The 15,522-nt window shown below is 30.3% G+C and overlaps 2 long non-coding RNA genes across 2 annotated transcripts; one reads left to right on the forward strand and one right to left on the reverse strand.

Moving 5' to 3' along the window:
- The first annotated feature begins 268 nt into the window (after positions 1 to 268).
- LOC131011436 (uncharacterized) lies at positions 269 to 1,486 on the forward strand. Its single transcript, XR_009096924.1, has 2 exons — positions 269 to 798; positions 1,295 to 1,486. It is a non-coding gene; the product is annotated as an uncharacterized LOC131011436 (long non-coding RNA).
- A 7,989-nt stretch (positions 1,487 to 9,475) lies between these two features.
- Positions 9,476 to 13,223, reverse strand: LOC131011437 (uncharacterized). Its single transcript, XR_009096925.1, has 2 exons — positions 11,270 to 13,223; positions 9,476 to 10,172 (listed from the first exon to the last, which is right to left on the reverse strand). It is a non-coding gene; the product is annotated as an uncharacterized LOC131011437 (long non-coding RNA).
- Between the last annotated feature and the right edge of the window lie 2,299 nt (positions 13,224 to 15,522).

A 15,522-nucleotide genomic window follows, 5' to 3' on the forward strand; every position in this document is an offset into this window, starting at 1 on the left:
ACAAGATATTTTTTTAATAATATTTTTATGTTCTAGTACTATTATGTTTAGCTCTGTTAGAAATAGTTGTAATTGTGAAATTGTTTAGATGACACGAATGAAGAATGATTAGAAATTTCGAGGACGAAATTATTTTTAAGTGGGATAGGTTGTAACACCCCAAATATTTAGATTTATTATATAAGTTTAATTATTAGTATTTTTTCGTGTATAGCTTATTATTTTTAAATAATTACATGATACATATAGATATGCACCATTAATTTTATCTAGACTATTATTATTATTATTATTATTATTATTATTATTATTATTATTATTATTATTATTATTATTATTATTATTATTATTATTATTTTTGTTTCCTATTAGAACTAGAACTCTTTAAAGACTAGTATAAATATGAAATCAATTTACAAACCCTAGACATAGAAACTCGAAGCCAACAGTAAATTTTAGTCGGGTTTTGGAGAGCTGTGGGGCGCAGGAAACGTGAGGAGCTGGAGTCAGTTTTTCGCAGGAAATCAAGTTCTGGCAGTTTCGGGAGAACGGCCATAACTTCCTCCACAGAACTCCGATTCAGGCGAAACAGGCGGCCACGGAAAGCTCTCTCGAAGACAAAGAAGTCGTATTTCTGGGCGAAATACGATTTGAGGACGTTTGAGGCTTCAAACGAAGGCTTGAAGCTGACTGGTCTGTTCAGCTGCGAGTTTGACGAAAACTTTAGAAATTTCAAGAGTTCATATAGGGATGCGTTGGTAGAAATCATCAAAGGGAGTTATCAATTTCAAGAATTAGGTGAGGGATTTTACGCTTATTCATATGGTTATATATGTTTTTATTATCGCGTTTGATTACTTGTTTACGTGCATCTTATGTCTATGTTGTTATGTGTGATCATGGGACCTAAGCCATTGATCTATGTTATGTGTGATCATGGGACCTAAGCCATTGATCGATCATGGGACCTAAGCCATTGATTTATTATTATGTGTGATCATGGAACCTAAGCCATTGATCGATCATGGGACCTAAGCCATTGATTTATGTTATGTGCGATCATGGGACCTAAGCCATTGATCTATGTTATGTGCGATCATGGGACCTAAGCCATTGATCTATGTATGTGTTTGGTCATGGGACTTAAGCCATCGACTCAAACTATGATTATGTTTGTCAAGGGGCTCCGGTCTCTTGGCGTATGTTTGCAAGTATTATATATGTGACGTATGTGGATATTTGTTATGTTCCTCACTGAGTATATTTTCAATATGCTCACCCCTTATCGTTTCAGTTTTGCAGTTTCAGAGTCGAAGTGGCCATGGAAGTGGAGAATGACTAGGGATAAGGATTTCTTTTACATTGGACATTTTAGTTGAACTTATTAAGTTTTATTTTATTTTCATGTTACTACTTTAGTTTTGGCAAGTTGACTTTGAAATTAGTTTAAATTTTCTTTATAAATCAATAAATTTTATTTTCACTATATTAGTTCTTCAAAGTTTTTAATTTGAAAAGTTTATGAAAATTGGGGTGTTTCATAGTGGTATCAGAGCGGGTCTACGTTCCTGTAGACTCGTGCTTTAAAAAAAAATGTTTTGCTTTCAAAAAGGTTTAAGTAAGCTTAAAAGGTTAGCGACTACGACTGCTATACATGGAGTAGCGACTACGGGTTCGTGGAACACGTGCAAAGGATGAGCAACCTCTTTCACGAATTGAACGAACTAGAAGTCTTTATAGGGGATTTTTACGCGACCCAGCATCTCATGAGCAAAGTGCCTACACCGCTACAACTCATTGCCCAAGAAGCGTACGATATGGTTACGTCGTTAGAATCTTATGATTCATTTGTTCGAAATTTACTTGATCGTTGGTGTTTTTGGGCCGATGGACTTAAAAGAAAAGATGAGATAATTAGCGAGGAAGATCCCGAAGAGGACCACTATGTAACACCCCAATTTTCATAAACTTTTCACTATAAAATCTTTGAAAACTAATATATAAAAATAAAATTTCTTGAATTATAAAAGTTTAAACCAATTTAAAATCAACTTGTCAAAATTAAAGTAGTAACATGAAATAAAATGATAAACTAAAAAGTAACATGTTTCAACTTAAATTTCTATGGAAATACTAAATCTCTAGTCATTCTCGACTTCCATGGCCACTTCGACTCTGAAACTGCAAAACTGAAACGATGTAACCATATCGTACGCTTCTTGGGCAATGAGTCGTAGCGGTGCATGCACTTTGCTCATGAGATGCTTGGTCGCATAAAAATCCCCTATAAAGACTTCTAGTTCGTTCAGTTCGTGAAAGAGGTTGCTAATCCTTTGCACGTGTTCCACGAACCCGTAGTCGCTACTCCATGTATAGCAGTCGTACGCCGATTGCAGCCTCCTAATCCTTTCGTATCTCTCGCATTGTCCACGCAAGAATTCACAACGTTCACTTAATCTTTCATATTCTTCGCGCAATTTTTCAATTCGTGCTTGTAGGGTAACTTGAGCTCTAGTGGGAGTTTGACGTGTCCGTGCCATCTAACAATTCCACAATATAACTATTTCTAACGGAGCTAAACATAATAGCACTAGAATATAAAAGTATCATAAACTATGTCATGTACAACATCATATCTGCCATATACTTAAACAATTAAAACACATACCTTGGAGTCGATGCAGCACATGAGTTTCGAATGACTAGGTTAGTCTAACCTTTTAAGCTTACTTAAACCTTTTTTGAAAGCAAAACATTTTTTTTTAAGGCACGAGTCTACAGGAACGTAGACCCGCTCTGATACCACTATGCGTACAAACAAAGAAATTAAAGAAACAAATATATCAGAGCTTTTTTTTTCTGTGTTGTTATGCGCATGTGACCTATATATATATACAAGTTTTTGGGAAAAGTAATGATAATCGAGAATTTGATTTGAGTAAATCCCTTTGGTCACTCAAATATATATACGTATTTATATACTATAATATAAAGAATTTGTTTAGTGAAATATTACTATTTTAAGCTATAGTCCAAATACAGATTAATCTAATTATTAAAACTAATCATAATAGAATAAGAATTAACTAAATATTTAAAATAGCCTCCCATTCATATAGACCATTCGATCAATGCGCAATGTAAAAAAAAAAAAACTACAATTGAGACATCAATCCAAATCTAAAATTTAAAGAACAAAAGCATTAAATAAATTTTCTTTCGTATACATACATATAATGATTGCCTACATATATTTCTTTTATCTATGTGTTCGATTAAGAGTAAGTAACTATACATATTAACCTAATCTATAAAGGATTGCCACAAATCTATTTTTATTAGAATAATCACTATAATAATAATAATAATAATAATAATAATAATAATAATAATAATAATAATAATAATAATCTAGATAAAATTAATGGTGCATATCTATATGTATCATGTAATTATTTAAAAAAAAAAGCTATACACGAAAATACTATTAATTAAACTTATAAAATAAATCTAAATTATCGGGGTGTTACAACCTACCCCACTTAAAAATAATTTCGTCCTCGAAATTCTAGTCACGATTCTTGAGCCATATAATCTAGTTCTATGGTGAGGTAACTTCATCATTCGTCGCTATCCTCATCACCATCGCTCTCATCCCTCCTTGTCTTCTTCCTTTGTGGTCCCTCTTCCTTGTTGCTTTGGGGTTCCTCTTCGGGATCTTCCTCGCTAATTATCTCATCTTTTCTTTTAAGTCCATCGGCCCAAAAACACCAACGATCAAGTAAATTTCGAACAAATGAATCATAAGATTCTAACGACGTGTATTAACCCATGATCGCACATAACATAGATCAATGGCTTAGGTCCCATGATCGCACATAACATAGATCAGTGGCTTAGGTCCCATGATCGCACATAACATAGATCAATGGCTTAGGTCCCATGATCCCACATAACAACATAGTCATAAGATGCACGTAAACAAGTAATCAAACGCGATAATAAAAATATATATAACTATATGAATAAGCGTAAAATCCCTCACCTTAATGTCGTAGACAATAAAAGCAACAAAATCTGGAATGGAAAAATCTTAAATGCACCGCACCTAATCACATAAAATTCAAACAAAACTTATTTTAAAAAAATTTGATACCTTAATCATCGAATTAATAAATCTTTGCAGACTACCACTAGTTAACATCATTCTTAATCAAAATTATAATTAATAACAAACTACAAGAATAAAGGCACTAACTAGACTTAATAATAAAATTAAGCTAAGTTGACTTTTTATATGAAAAATCATTACAACAAATATAGGTTATAAGAAAACCAATTGTCTCTACTTATGCGAAAAGTATTTTACTAAAACAGGTATTACAAGACAAAACTAATAATTTGGAACCTATATAAAATATTTGAAAAAAATGTTCTGATGCAGCATGAGCAGTTTCGATTTCTGGCTAAGTGGGAAAGAGGGTGATCCTAAATAAATATATTGTATTACTAATCCATGTTCAAGGCTTACTGGCTAGATCAGACTAAAACAAAATTTCACGAAAACTGTGCGTAGAAATAAAGGAAGAAAAAATAGCATACCGATTTTGCTCGCTTAGGGTCTGCGCGTATGTATGTATGTTCTTAGAGTAATTATTATGCTTCTATTTATACTAGTCTTTAAAGAGTTCTAGTTCTAATAGGAAACAAAATTAATAATAATAATAATAATAATAATAATAATAATAATAATAATAATAATAATAATAATAATAATAATAATAATAATAATAATAATAATAATCTAGATAAAATTAATGGTGCATATCTATATGTATCATGTAATTATTAAAAAAAATAAGCTATACAAGAAAATCATATTAATTAAACTTATAAAATAAATCTAAATTATCGAGGTGTTACAACTCAAACTATCTAAATTTTGAATTCTAGTTTTGATTTGAGTATGAACTCATTGAAAACATATTTGAAATTTAATTTCGAAAATATGGATCTGTTTTTGGGGAAAGTCTATCCTACACCCAGTTTTTTACACTCCCATGTTAGGATTACTACACGTGTCCTGGTTGACCAAACCATCACTTTTTTGAATTATGTACTAACTCGGTCCGGTTTTATAGTTCAGCCGGTTTTTTTGATTGTTTGTTTTGCATACCACTCTTCACAATAATCAAAGTGGTATGTTGCTTGTCCGGCCAATAACATCTTTACACGAAAATCTAGAATGACTGCATGTACTGTAAATCATTCTTACACACCTAATTTTAATTTTTGAACAAGCTTTTCAAATAAGAAATTTATTTTGTGTTACGCAATGTATTTGTGTATCTTGATATGAAAGCTTTTCACTTTACAGACGAAATTGCATGAACTATGGTATAGTGCAAAAATAATTACTCCCTCCGTCCCCATCAAATTTAAGGTGTATTCATTTTTAGATTGTCCCACCGAACTTAAGTCATTTCATTTTTTAATAAAAATTAAGTAATTTAAAGCACTAATTTATAAAATTAATTGCACCCTTATTACATTCTATCTCCTACTTTATCACTTTTATACTACCACTTAAAACACTAATCTACAACTTCTTAATTCCCGTGCTAAAAAAAAACGCCACAAACTCTACGGGGCGGAGGGAGTACGTATAAGTTAATAGTGAGATTGAAAATAAATATTAAAAATTTATATAAATAGATATAATTGTGAGAATAGTATCACTCATTACAACAAGGGACGCCCACCACCTTATAAGGAGTGTTGACACCTTATAAAGGAGTGTTGACGCCCATCACCCCGACACTCAACAAAGTTGAATAAAATAAAAAATAATCTTTATATATAAAAAAAGCAAAGTAAATATAATTTAATTCAATTAGAAAGATATAGTTGAAAATTAAAAAAAATTATGTATAATCCATGTCAAATAAACTACCAAAAATTGTGATTCAAGGGGAAAAATCGCCCAACTTTAGTTGCTATTTTTGTAAATTCGGTTTAAATTTTTGATTTCTTTCATTTTTTTGATAAAGCATATTTTCTCATTTTCATGAAATTATATTTTAGATAAAATCTGCAATATACATCTTGAATAAAAGATCATGAAATTACCTTTAATTTGATGTATAATATACAAAAAAGAAAAATTAAATAAGCAAGATGTAATAATTTAAAATTTTAATATATTAAAAGTTTATATTTTAATAAGTGATAATTTTTCCTTAAGTTGTTACCTATAAAACTGCAGACAATCAATTTTTGCATTGATCCATCGACGGTCGGTCCCCATCTTTTGAGTTGAGAACACGCAATTAGAGAGAAAATAATAAAGCGATAAAGTAGGACATAGAAGGTAATAATGGGTGTAAATTAGATATAAGGTATTTTACATCTTCTAGGCACTTAATATGTTTTTAAAAATCATTTATGAATAATGATTTTTTTGTGGACTTTAATAATTTCCTTATTTTGCCATCTAATTGGGGGAAATCTCATATCTATGCCCCGAGACTATTAACCATAATGTAGTAATAAACACGTATTATACTTTAATTTGAGAATCCCCAAATGATTTTTCACTAATTTTACTTTAATTTGAGAATCCTCAATCCATTTATCATTAATCATACTTCAATTTGAGAATCCTAAAATGTTTTCTCTCTAATCATACTTCAATTTGAATTTGAGAATCCCCAAATGATTTCGCATTAATCTTACTTCAATTTGAGAATCCACAATCCATTTATCACTAATTATACTTCAATTTGAAAATCCCCAAATGATTTCCCTCTAATCATACTTCAATTTGAGAATCCCCAATTGATTTTCCACTAATTATACTTCAATTTAAGAATCCCCAAATGATTTTCCACTACTCTTACTTTAATTCGAGAATCCTCAATCCATTTATCACTAATCATACTTCAATTTGAAAATCCCCAAATGATTTCCCTCTGATCATACTTCAATTTGAGAATCCCCAAATGATTTCCCACTAATCTTACTTCAATTTGAGAATCCCCAATCCATTTATCACTAATCATACTTCAATTTGAGAATCCCCAAATGATTTTTCTCTAATCATACTTCAATTTGAGAATCCCCAAATGATTTCCCACTAATCATACTTCAAATTGAGAATTCCCAAATGATTTCCCACTTTAATTTATTTTCTCTTTAAAAATGAAGTAAATTTTTAAATGGTAATTATGATTGGACACAGATTTTAAGGTCTTTCTAAATAGCTTTTATTAATGTTTTTATTTACTACAATCTTCTGATTATTTTGTGTTATAATTATTTAACTCAATTGCTCAAACGAATCAAACAGTTATACGGGACATACACGGTAGGGGACACAATATCTTACACAGTTTATTATACAGTAAAATGACATAACCGTGTAACTAACTGTGTAGATGTCACCTAACCGTGTAGTCAATTGTGTAACTAAGAACACCAACCTTTAGAGTTCTTTATTAAAAAGAATTTTCGATAAAAAATTCAACACACACCTTAGATCATGTTAATCAATATGTTGGAAGTTGTAATTTACCACTTAATTATATTTCATTTTCTAACAAATTGGTAATTAGCAATTATTTGAAGTTGTAAGTATTTGAAAGAGTTAATCTTGCTTCAATAAATATCTTCAATATATTAGTGGAGATATAGGTAATAGTATAATTATTAATAATTGATGCACAATTCATACTTGTAATTGTTTATCGTAATCATCAACTTTAACGATGTATACTTATAATTATTTTAGGGTATCCATCCACGTCAATTGCTCAAACGAATCAAACAGCTATACGGAACATACACAGTAGGGGACACAATATCTTACACAGTAGAATGACATAACCGTGTAACTAACTGTGTAGATGTCACCTAACCGTGTAGTCAATTGTGTAACTAATTAGAATGATTAGTTGAACTTCAATTGGGGGTTCTCAATTTGAACTTGATTAATGGAGAATCCAATAGAGAATCTCAAATTTGAACTTGATTAGTGGAGAATCCAATAGAGAATCTCAAATTTGAACTTGATTAGTGGAGAATCCAATAGAGAATCTCAAATTTGAACTTGATTAGTGGAGAATCTAGTTGAGAATCTCAAATTTGAACTTGATTAGTGGAGAATCTAGTTGAGAATCACAAATTTGAACTTGATTAGTGGATAATCCAATAGAGAATCTAAAATTTGAACTTGATTAGTGGAGAATCCAATAGAGAATCACACTTCAATTTGAGAATCCCCAATTGAATTTCCACTAATCATACTTGATTTTGAGAATCCCCAATTGAATTTTCACTAATCATACTTGAATTTGAGAATCCTTAATTGAATTTCAACTAATCATACTTGAATTTGAGAATCCCCAATTGAATTTCCACTAATTATACTTGAATTTGAGAATCCCCAATTGAAATTCTTCTAATCATACTTGAATTTGAGAATCCCCTATTGAATTACTAATCATACTTGAATTTGAGAATCCCCAATTGAATTTCCACTAATCATACTCGAATTTGAGAATCTCAATTTAATTTACCCTAATCATACTTGAAATAACAAGTGAAGCACTTACTTACATCTCAAATATAAGTTTAAAACTTATATTTATAATTTGATATTCTTGAAATAACTAGTGAATCATTTACTTACTGATAACACTCATGTTTCCATGGTTTTTAATGTTCATATGATGTTAATTTTATAGGAAATTGAGTGTTGGATGATTGTTTTGTGCTTAAATTGCTTTATCTTGTGAAATATGTTACTTGGTCGTACTTTGATGATTTTTACAGAAATATTGAGTTCGAATTTGGAAAACTTGTCTGAAATAGAAGTTGTAGTTCGTCTCGATACGAGTTCGTGAGCGCAAACGGTTCGTAAATCGGAGTTCGGACGAGAAAGTTATGGCCAAAACACAAAAGATGGCCTAAAATCATCTCCTAATCCTGGGCACAACAGCAACCTCGACACAGAAACCATGGCAAGTTCTAGAAGATCACTACATATGCATGACAAAACTCACAACAAAGAATAAACTGTGTATGATAAACAGTTATGGCTCAAAATCTCACAGTTTTATTCAACGTCCAAAAGTCAAGGTTAAAATCACTCTAGAATTATGCAAATTAGTTCCAATTATGCTCAAATCATCAAAGAAAATCAAACTATATCACTTAAGGCTAACACTATATCATGCATTCCTGAATCGGCTGAACAATTATCGCATTCAAGACTCAAACTGAACAGCTAAACATGTAAATTATTGGCCAAATAATTCACAAGAAAATAAGCACCATAAATCATGAATCACAAGTTGGAAGGCAAATTGATATCAATAAATCATAAACACATAATTAATCAGCTATGTACAAACCTTAGGTTCATATTAACGAACTAGCTAGACATACTAAAATAAATCATAAACATAAATAAAAAGAAAGCAATTAAAATAAATAAAATAAATAAAATCCGAAAGAATGTTGAATGACAGCTTGAATCTTGTAGGAAAATAAAGCTAATCTATGAAAACAATAAAAGTCTAAGTCTAAAACTGAAAAGATGGAGAAAAGAGGTAAAGAGATGTGTCTAATAGGTCAGGGAAAGGACCTATATATAAGCACATGAGATAAATACAGTGTAGAACTCAAAAATACTGACAAAATCCGAAAATTCCGAAAATTCCCGAAAATTCGGAAATTCCCGTCGGACACTATTTACTACTGCGCGCGACTTTCTTGTTTTGGCCATAACTTTCTCGTTCGAACTCCGATTTATGAACCGTTTGCGCTCACGAACTCCTCTTGAGACGAACTACAACTTCTATTTCTGACAATATTTCCAAATTCCATCTAGAAAATCCTGTAAAATCCATCAAAGTTCGAGCAAGTAACATAATTCACAAGATAAAGCAATTTAAGCACAAAACAATCATCAAACACTCAATTCCCTATAAAATTAACATAATATGAACACTAAAAATCATGGAAACATGAGTGTTATCATAGGGTCAAGTAGAAAATGTGGAAAAAGAAATGAATGATTTAAAGAGTTAAATTTAAGCCAATTAACTAAGAATACTAAGAATCAATCTAATATTCCACTAATTCAAGTGAGAATCCTAAGAAGAATCAATCTAATATTCCACTAATTCAAGTGAGAATCCTAAGAATCAATCTAATATTCCACTAATTCAAGTGAGAATACTAAGAACCAATCTAATATTCCACTAATTCAAGTGAGAATCCTAAGAATCAATCTAATATTCCACTAATTCAAGTGAGAATCCTAAGAATCAAATAGGAGATTATCACATTTGAGTTAGTTCTTTTGAAATCGAATAGGAGGCTAGCACATTTGAGTTTGTACTTTTGAAATCGAATAGGAGATTATCACATTTGATTTATTATTTTGAAATGGAATAGGAGACTAGCACATTTGAGTTAGTTAATTTGAAATCGAATAGGAGATTATCACATTTGATTTATTATTTTGAAATGGAATAGGAGATTATCACATTTGATATAGTTAATTTGAAATGTAATAGGAGTTTCTCGTATTCGCATAATAATAAAAAAATACATGGTTCATTCACAAACAAATAAAATACTATTATTATAAAACTTTATATATCTCCTCTTAGTTAATAGTGTTTACCACTTAAATAAGACCAGTATGACCGCACAAAATATTGGAGCATGATTTGTGCGCCCATCTATAAAATCTTTCGGTCGGACACATTTTAGAGAAAATTCTCACGGTCGGATTTGTACTTATCAATTAAACCGAAAATTACGAAATGAAAACATGCAAGGACACCTGTCCGACCGTCAGAAAAGGAGCATTATATGACCGCCCATATATAAATTCTCTCTGTCAGACACATTTTACAGAATTGTAGTGCTAAATGGTCATAATTAATTGGGTCAAATTAGTCATTTTGTATTTATTATGATTATATATTTAGTTAGTTTTAATAATTAATTTAGTATTTTAAAATATTATCACATTTGGCTTACATTTTTAAAAGATTACTTAAGAAAATATAATTATTTATTGTTGATTATGAGACCAACTAGCATTTGCATCCCGTGTTTATTTTTATATTTATATAAAATTAATACTAATTAGTGTCCGACCATACATTTGGGACTCGAATAAACGAGTCAAAACAACTATACGAGACATACACGGTAGGGGACACAATAACTTACACAGTTGACTACACAGTACCATACACGATTGCACACACAATTATATTTGCACTAATCTTACTTCGATTTCATAATCCCTAATTGATTTCCCACTAATCTTACTTCGATTTCAAAACTCCCAATTGATCTCCAACTAATATTTACTATAATTTAGTAATCTTCAATTGATTTCCCAATAATCGAACTTTGATTTCATAAACTCCAATTGCATTTGCACTAATCTTATTTCGGTTTCAAAATCCCACTTGCATTCCCATGCACTAATCTTATTTTAAAGTACGATTCTCATATTATATAACTAAGAATTAAGATGAATTAACTGTGTAGATGTCACATGACCGCTGCTCCGCCACGCCGCCAGCCACTTTGCTGTCCGTCCGCCGCCCGATAAGTCTTCATCTTGTATCAGCTAATTAACGCCCAATTAAAGCCCAATTTAATGCTTCCCTTTGTATGTAGATATGTAGTTATGTTGTGATTCTTGTGAACATTTTTCTATGGTTTATTACTTCTATTCTATAGTTCAGAAAAGAATTATTCCGATGGAGCTAAATGAAGCAACATAGGACACAAATGATTATACCAAGGAAAATTTTGTTTTTTATTTGTTCTCAATTTCCGTCTCTTAGACTAAATTATAAACAACATGATGGAGCTAATCCAACCAATATTATTATATAGTCCATATATCTTTAATTTGACTGAATTGCTTATCTGAAACGAACTAATTGCTTTGGAATTGCTTTGGATTTGTTTTGGATTTTTTAAATGGGTATTTCGGATATCCAAATAACCCAATTGGTTAACCGAAGCGGTTATTGGGTAACCGAACACCTAAAACGGTTCGGGAACGGTTATTGAAATTTTGCAATTTCGGGTTCGGGTAACCGAAAATTCGGGTACGGGTAACCGAACCCGAACCGATCGACAGCCCTATTTGCACTAATCTTATTTCATTTGTATTTGCACTAGTATCATAATATTTTTCACTAATATTTATTACTCCTATTAATATATTATCTGAAAATATTTTGCATTAATTATTTAATTAATATATTATCTTAATATCACACCATTAATATTTTTACTAATATTTTTTATTAATATATTACCTGACAATATTTTTTATTTTTTATTGATAGATTATTTTAATATATTATATCATTAATATTTTCCACTAATGTTTTGTATCATATAATATCTCTATAATTATCGTTTTCGGTGAATTTTTTTTCAAATAGTCGAGGTACAAAAACTCATGATGACATGAAAAAGTTCGTTTCCCCCTTAAGGAAATCACTTCCCGCCCTAAACGAAAAAAATCCCTCTTACTTTTTTGCTCAATTTTCCCTCATTTCTCCCTCCTTCATTTTTCATCACATAAATCATCCCTTCTCCTTCGGTTTTCCCTCACTTGCCACATTTATCGTTTGTTCAATTGTTTCCCCTTATTGGTGCCCTCCTCCTGCTTAGGGTTGTAAACGAATCGAAAATTAACTTATCTAATACTCCCTCCGTCTCACGAATCTTGACACGTTTCCTTTTTTGGTAATAATTATTACCTTTTCTCTTCTACTTTATCACATTTATTATATTCTCTCCCATACTTTATCACTTTTATTACTTTCTCTCTCATACTTTATCAATTTTATACTTTATTAATTACACACTTAAAACACTAATCTACAACTCTTTAATTCCCGTGCCGAATCCAAACGTGTCAAGACTCGCGGGACGCAGGGAGTAACAAATATTATATTTGCTCATATAAAATATTAATTTTGCTCATATCGGAGTATTATTTAACAGAAATATGAGTTTTTTAACAACAAATTACTTTTGCTCGTATCAAATATTACTTTTGCTCATATCAAATAATAAATATCAAATATTACTTAATAGAAATATAACTTATTCGAATAAAAAGTACTATTATTTTTGTCATATCAAATATTACTTTTGGTTTTTCTTAAAATTAAGTAAAACATTTTTCTTAATAATAAATATATATTTTTATTAATAACGAACTTTATTATAAAATAACCAACATTATAAATAAAGTTTATTATAAATTACAATTTCTTTAACTTCATAGGTGTATGAAGTTAAAGAAATGAATGTAGTGTAATCAAACTGTAAATTAAAATTCAAAATTCATACATTCAAAAAATAAATTAATTAATCATGTCAAAAAGGCTTAAACAATGCATGCAACAGTAGTATATTTGTGTGTTTGATTTTTATTGGACAATCTAAATACAACTTTGGGTATTGTGAAGAGTGGTATACAAAACAAAAATAAAAAAACCGGCTACTTTATAAAACCGGTCTGAATGAGTAAAAGAAATAAAAATAAAATGGGTTTGCTTGAACAAAACACGTGTCATCATCTTAGTATGGAGTGTAAAAAACTTGGTGTAGTGTAGACTCTCCCCTGTTTTTGTTTCTCAATTGTCGATGTCAAAATTCTATTTTTGTTAAAAATTTCTGTTTCTGTCAAAATGATGAGTTTGAGTATAATTTTGGTTTCCGTGAATATCAATATCAATTTGAATTATTTTTTTATATAAGCATAAAGTTGTCTTTCGAGACTATTACCTTGATTAAGTTCAGTATTGCTTTTTATTATCAGAATTCATATATCAATTTTCTTTCATTATATTTCGATCTCTGTATGTAAGCTTTTAAGCTTTATTTATGACTTGAGTGAATTAGGCTTGATGTGTTAAGATTGTTTAATAATTTGGTTAGTAATATTGGTTCAGAAGATTAATATATATATATATATATATATATATATATATATATATATATATATATATATATATATATATATATATAGTTTCGATTTTTTTTAGAAATCTAAAGTGGCAGTTGATTTTGGATTGTTAAATAAATAATTTTGCAATAATAATAATTTTCTTTCTTTTGATTTAGTTTAAGTAATCCAGTGTGTATATTTTATCTTTTAAAGTTTTTATTATGTAACTCAACCAAAATTTTATTATATATTTATTTATAGAATTTTAGATTAAGGTTTTAGTTAGGTCCATATTGAAGTAATTATATTTTATGTGATTAGGTGCGGTGCTATTAAGACCCTCATTCCGGATTTTATTTAATTGCCTACGACTTTAAGGTGAGGGATTTTACGCTTATTCATATGGTTATATATGTTTTAATTATCGCGTTTGATTACTTGTTTACGTGCATCTTATGACTATGTTATGTGCGATCATGAGACCTAAGCCATTGATCTATGTTATGTGCGATCATGGGACCTAAGCCATTGATCTATGTTATGTGTGATCATGGGACCTAAGCCATTGATCGATCATGGGACCTAAGCCATTGATCTATGTATGTGTTTGGTCATGGGACTTAAGCCATCGACTCAAACTATGATTATGTTTGTCAAGGGGCTCCGGTCTCTTGGCGTATGTTTGCAAGTATGATAACGTGATTTGATTATATATGTGACATATATGGATATTTTTTATGTTCCTCACTGAGTATATTTTTCAATATGCTCACCCCTTATCGTTTCAGTTTTGCAGTTTCAGAGTCGAGGTGGCCATGGAAGTGGAGAATGACTAGGGATAAGGATTTTTCATTGAACATTTTAGTTGAACTTATTAAGTTTTATTTTATTTTTATGATACTACTTTAGTTTTGGCAAGTTGATTTTAAATTGGTTTAAACTTTTATAATTCAAGAAATTTTATTTTATCTATTAGTTTTTCAAAGATTTTAAATTGGAAAGTTTATGAAAAATTGGGGTGTTACATAGTGGTATCAGAGCGGGTCTACGTTCCTGTAGACTCGTGCCTTAAAAAAAAATGTTTTGCTTTCAAAAAGGTTTAAGTAAGCTTAAAAGGTTAGATAAGCCTAGTCATTCGAAACTCATGTGCTGCATCGACTCCAAGGTATGTGTTTTAATTGTTCAAGTATATGAAGATATGATGTTTTACATGACATAATTTATGATGCTTTTATGTTCTAGTACTATTATGTTTAGCTTCTTTAGAAATAGTTAATTGTTTACATGACCCGAACACGTCAAACCCCGACTAGAGCTGAAGTTACTCTACACCCACGAATTATGAAATTTCAAGAGGAACATGAAAGATTAAGTGAGAAGTTGCGATTTAAATAATTTAGGTTTCGCTTAGAAATTGAACGTGCTTGTTTTCTTGTTTAAGTGAGAACCATGCCGCCTCGTAGAGCCCCTGCCGATCAAGTTGTAACACCCCGATAATTTAGATTTATTTT

Source organism: Salvia miltiorrhiza, chromosome 2 (genome assembly GCF_028751815.1).
Source record: "Salvia miltiorrhiza cultivar Shanhuang (shh) chromosome 2, IMPLAD_Smil_shh, whole genome shotgun sequence".
In the NCBI taxonomy this organism is placed as follows: domain Eukaryota; kingdom Viridiplantae; phylum Streptophyta; class Magnoliopsida; order Lamiales; family Lamiaceae; genus Salvia; species Salvia miltiorrhiza.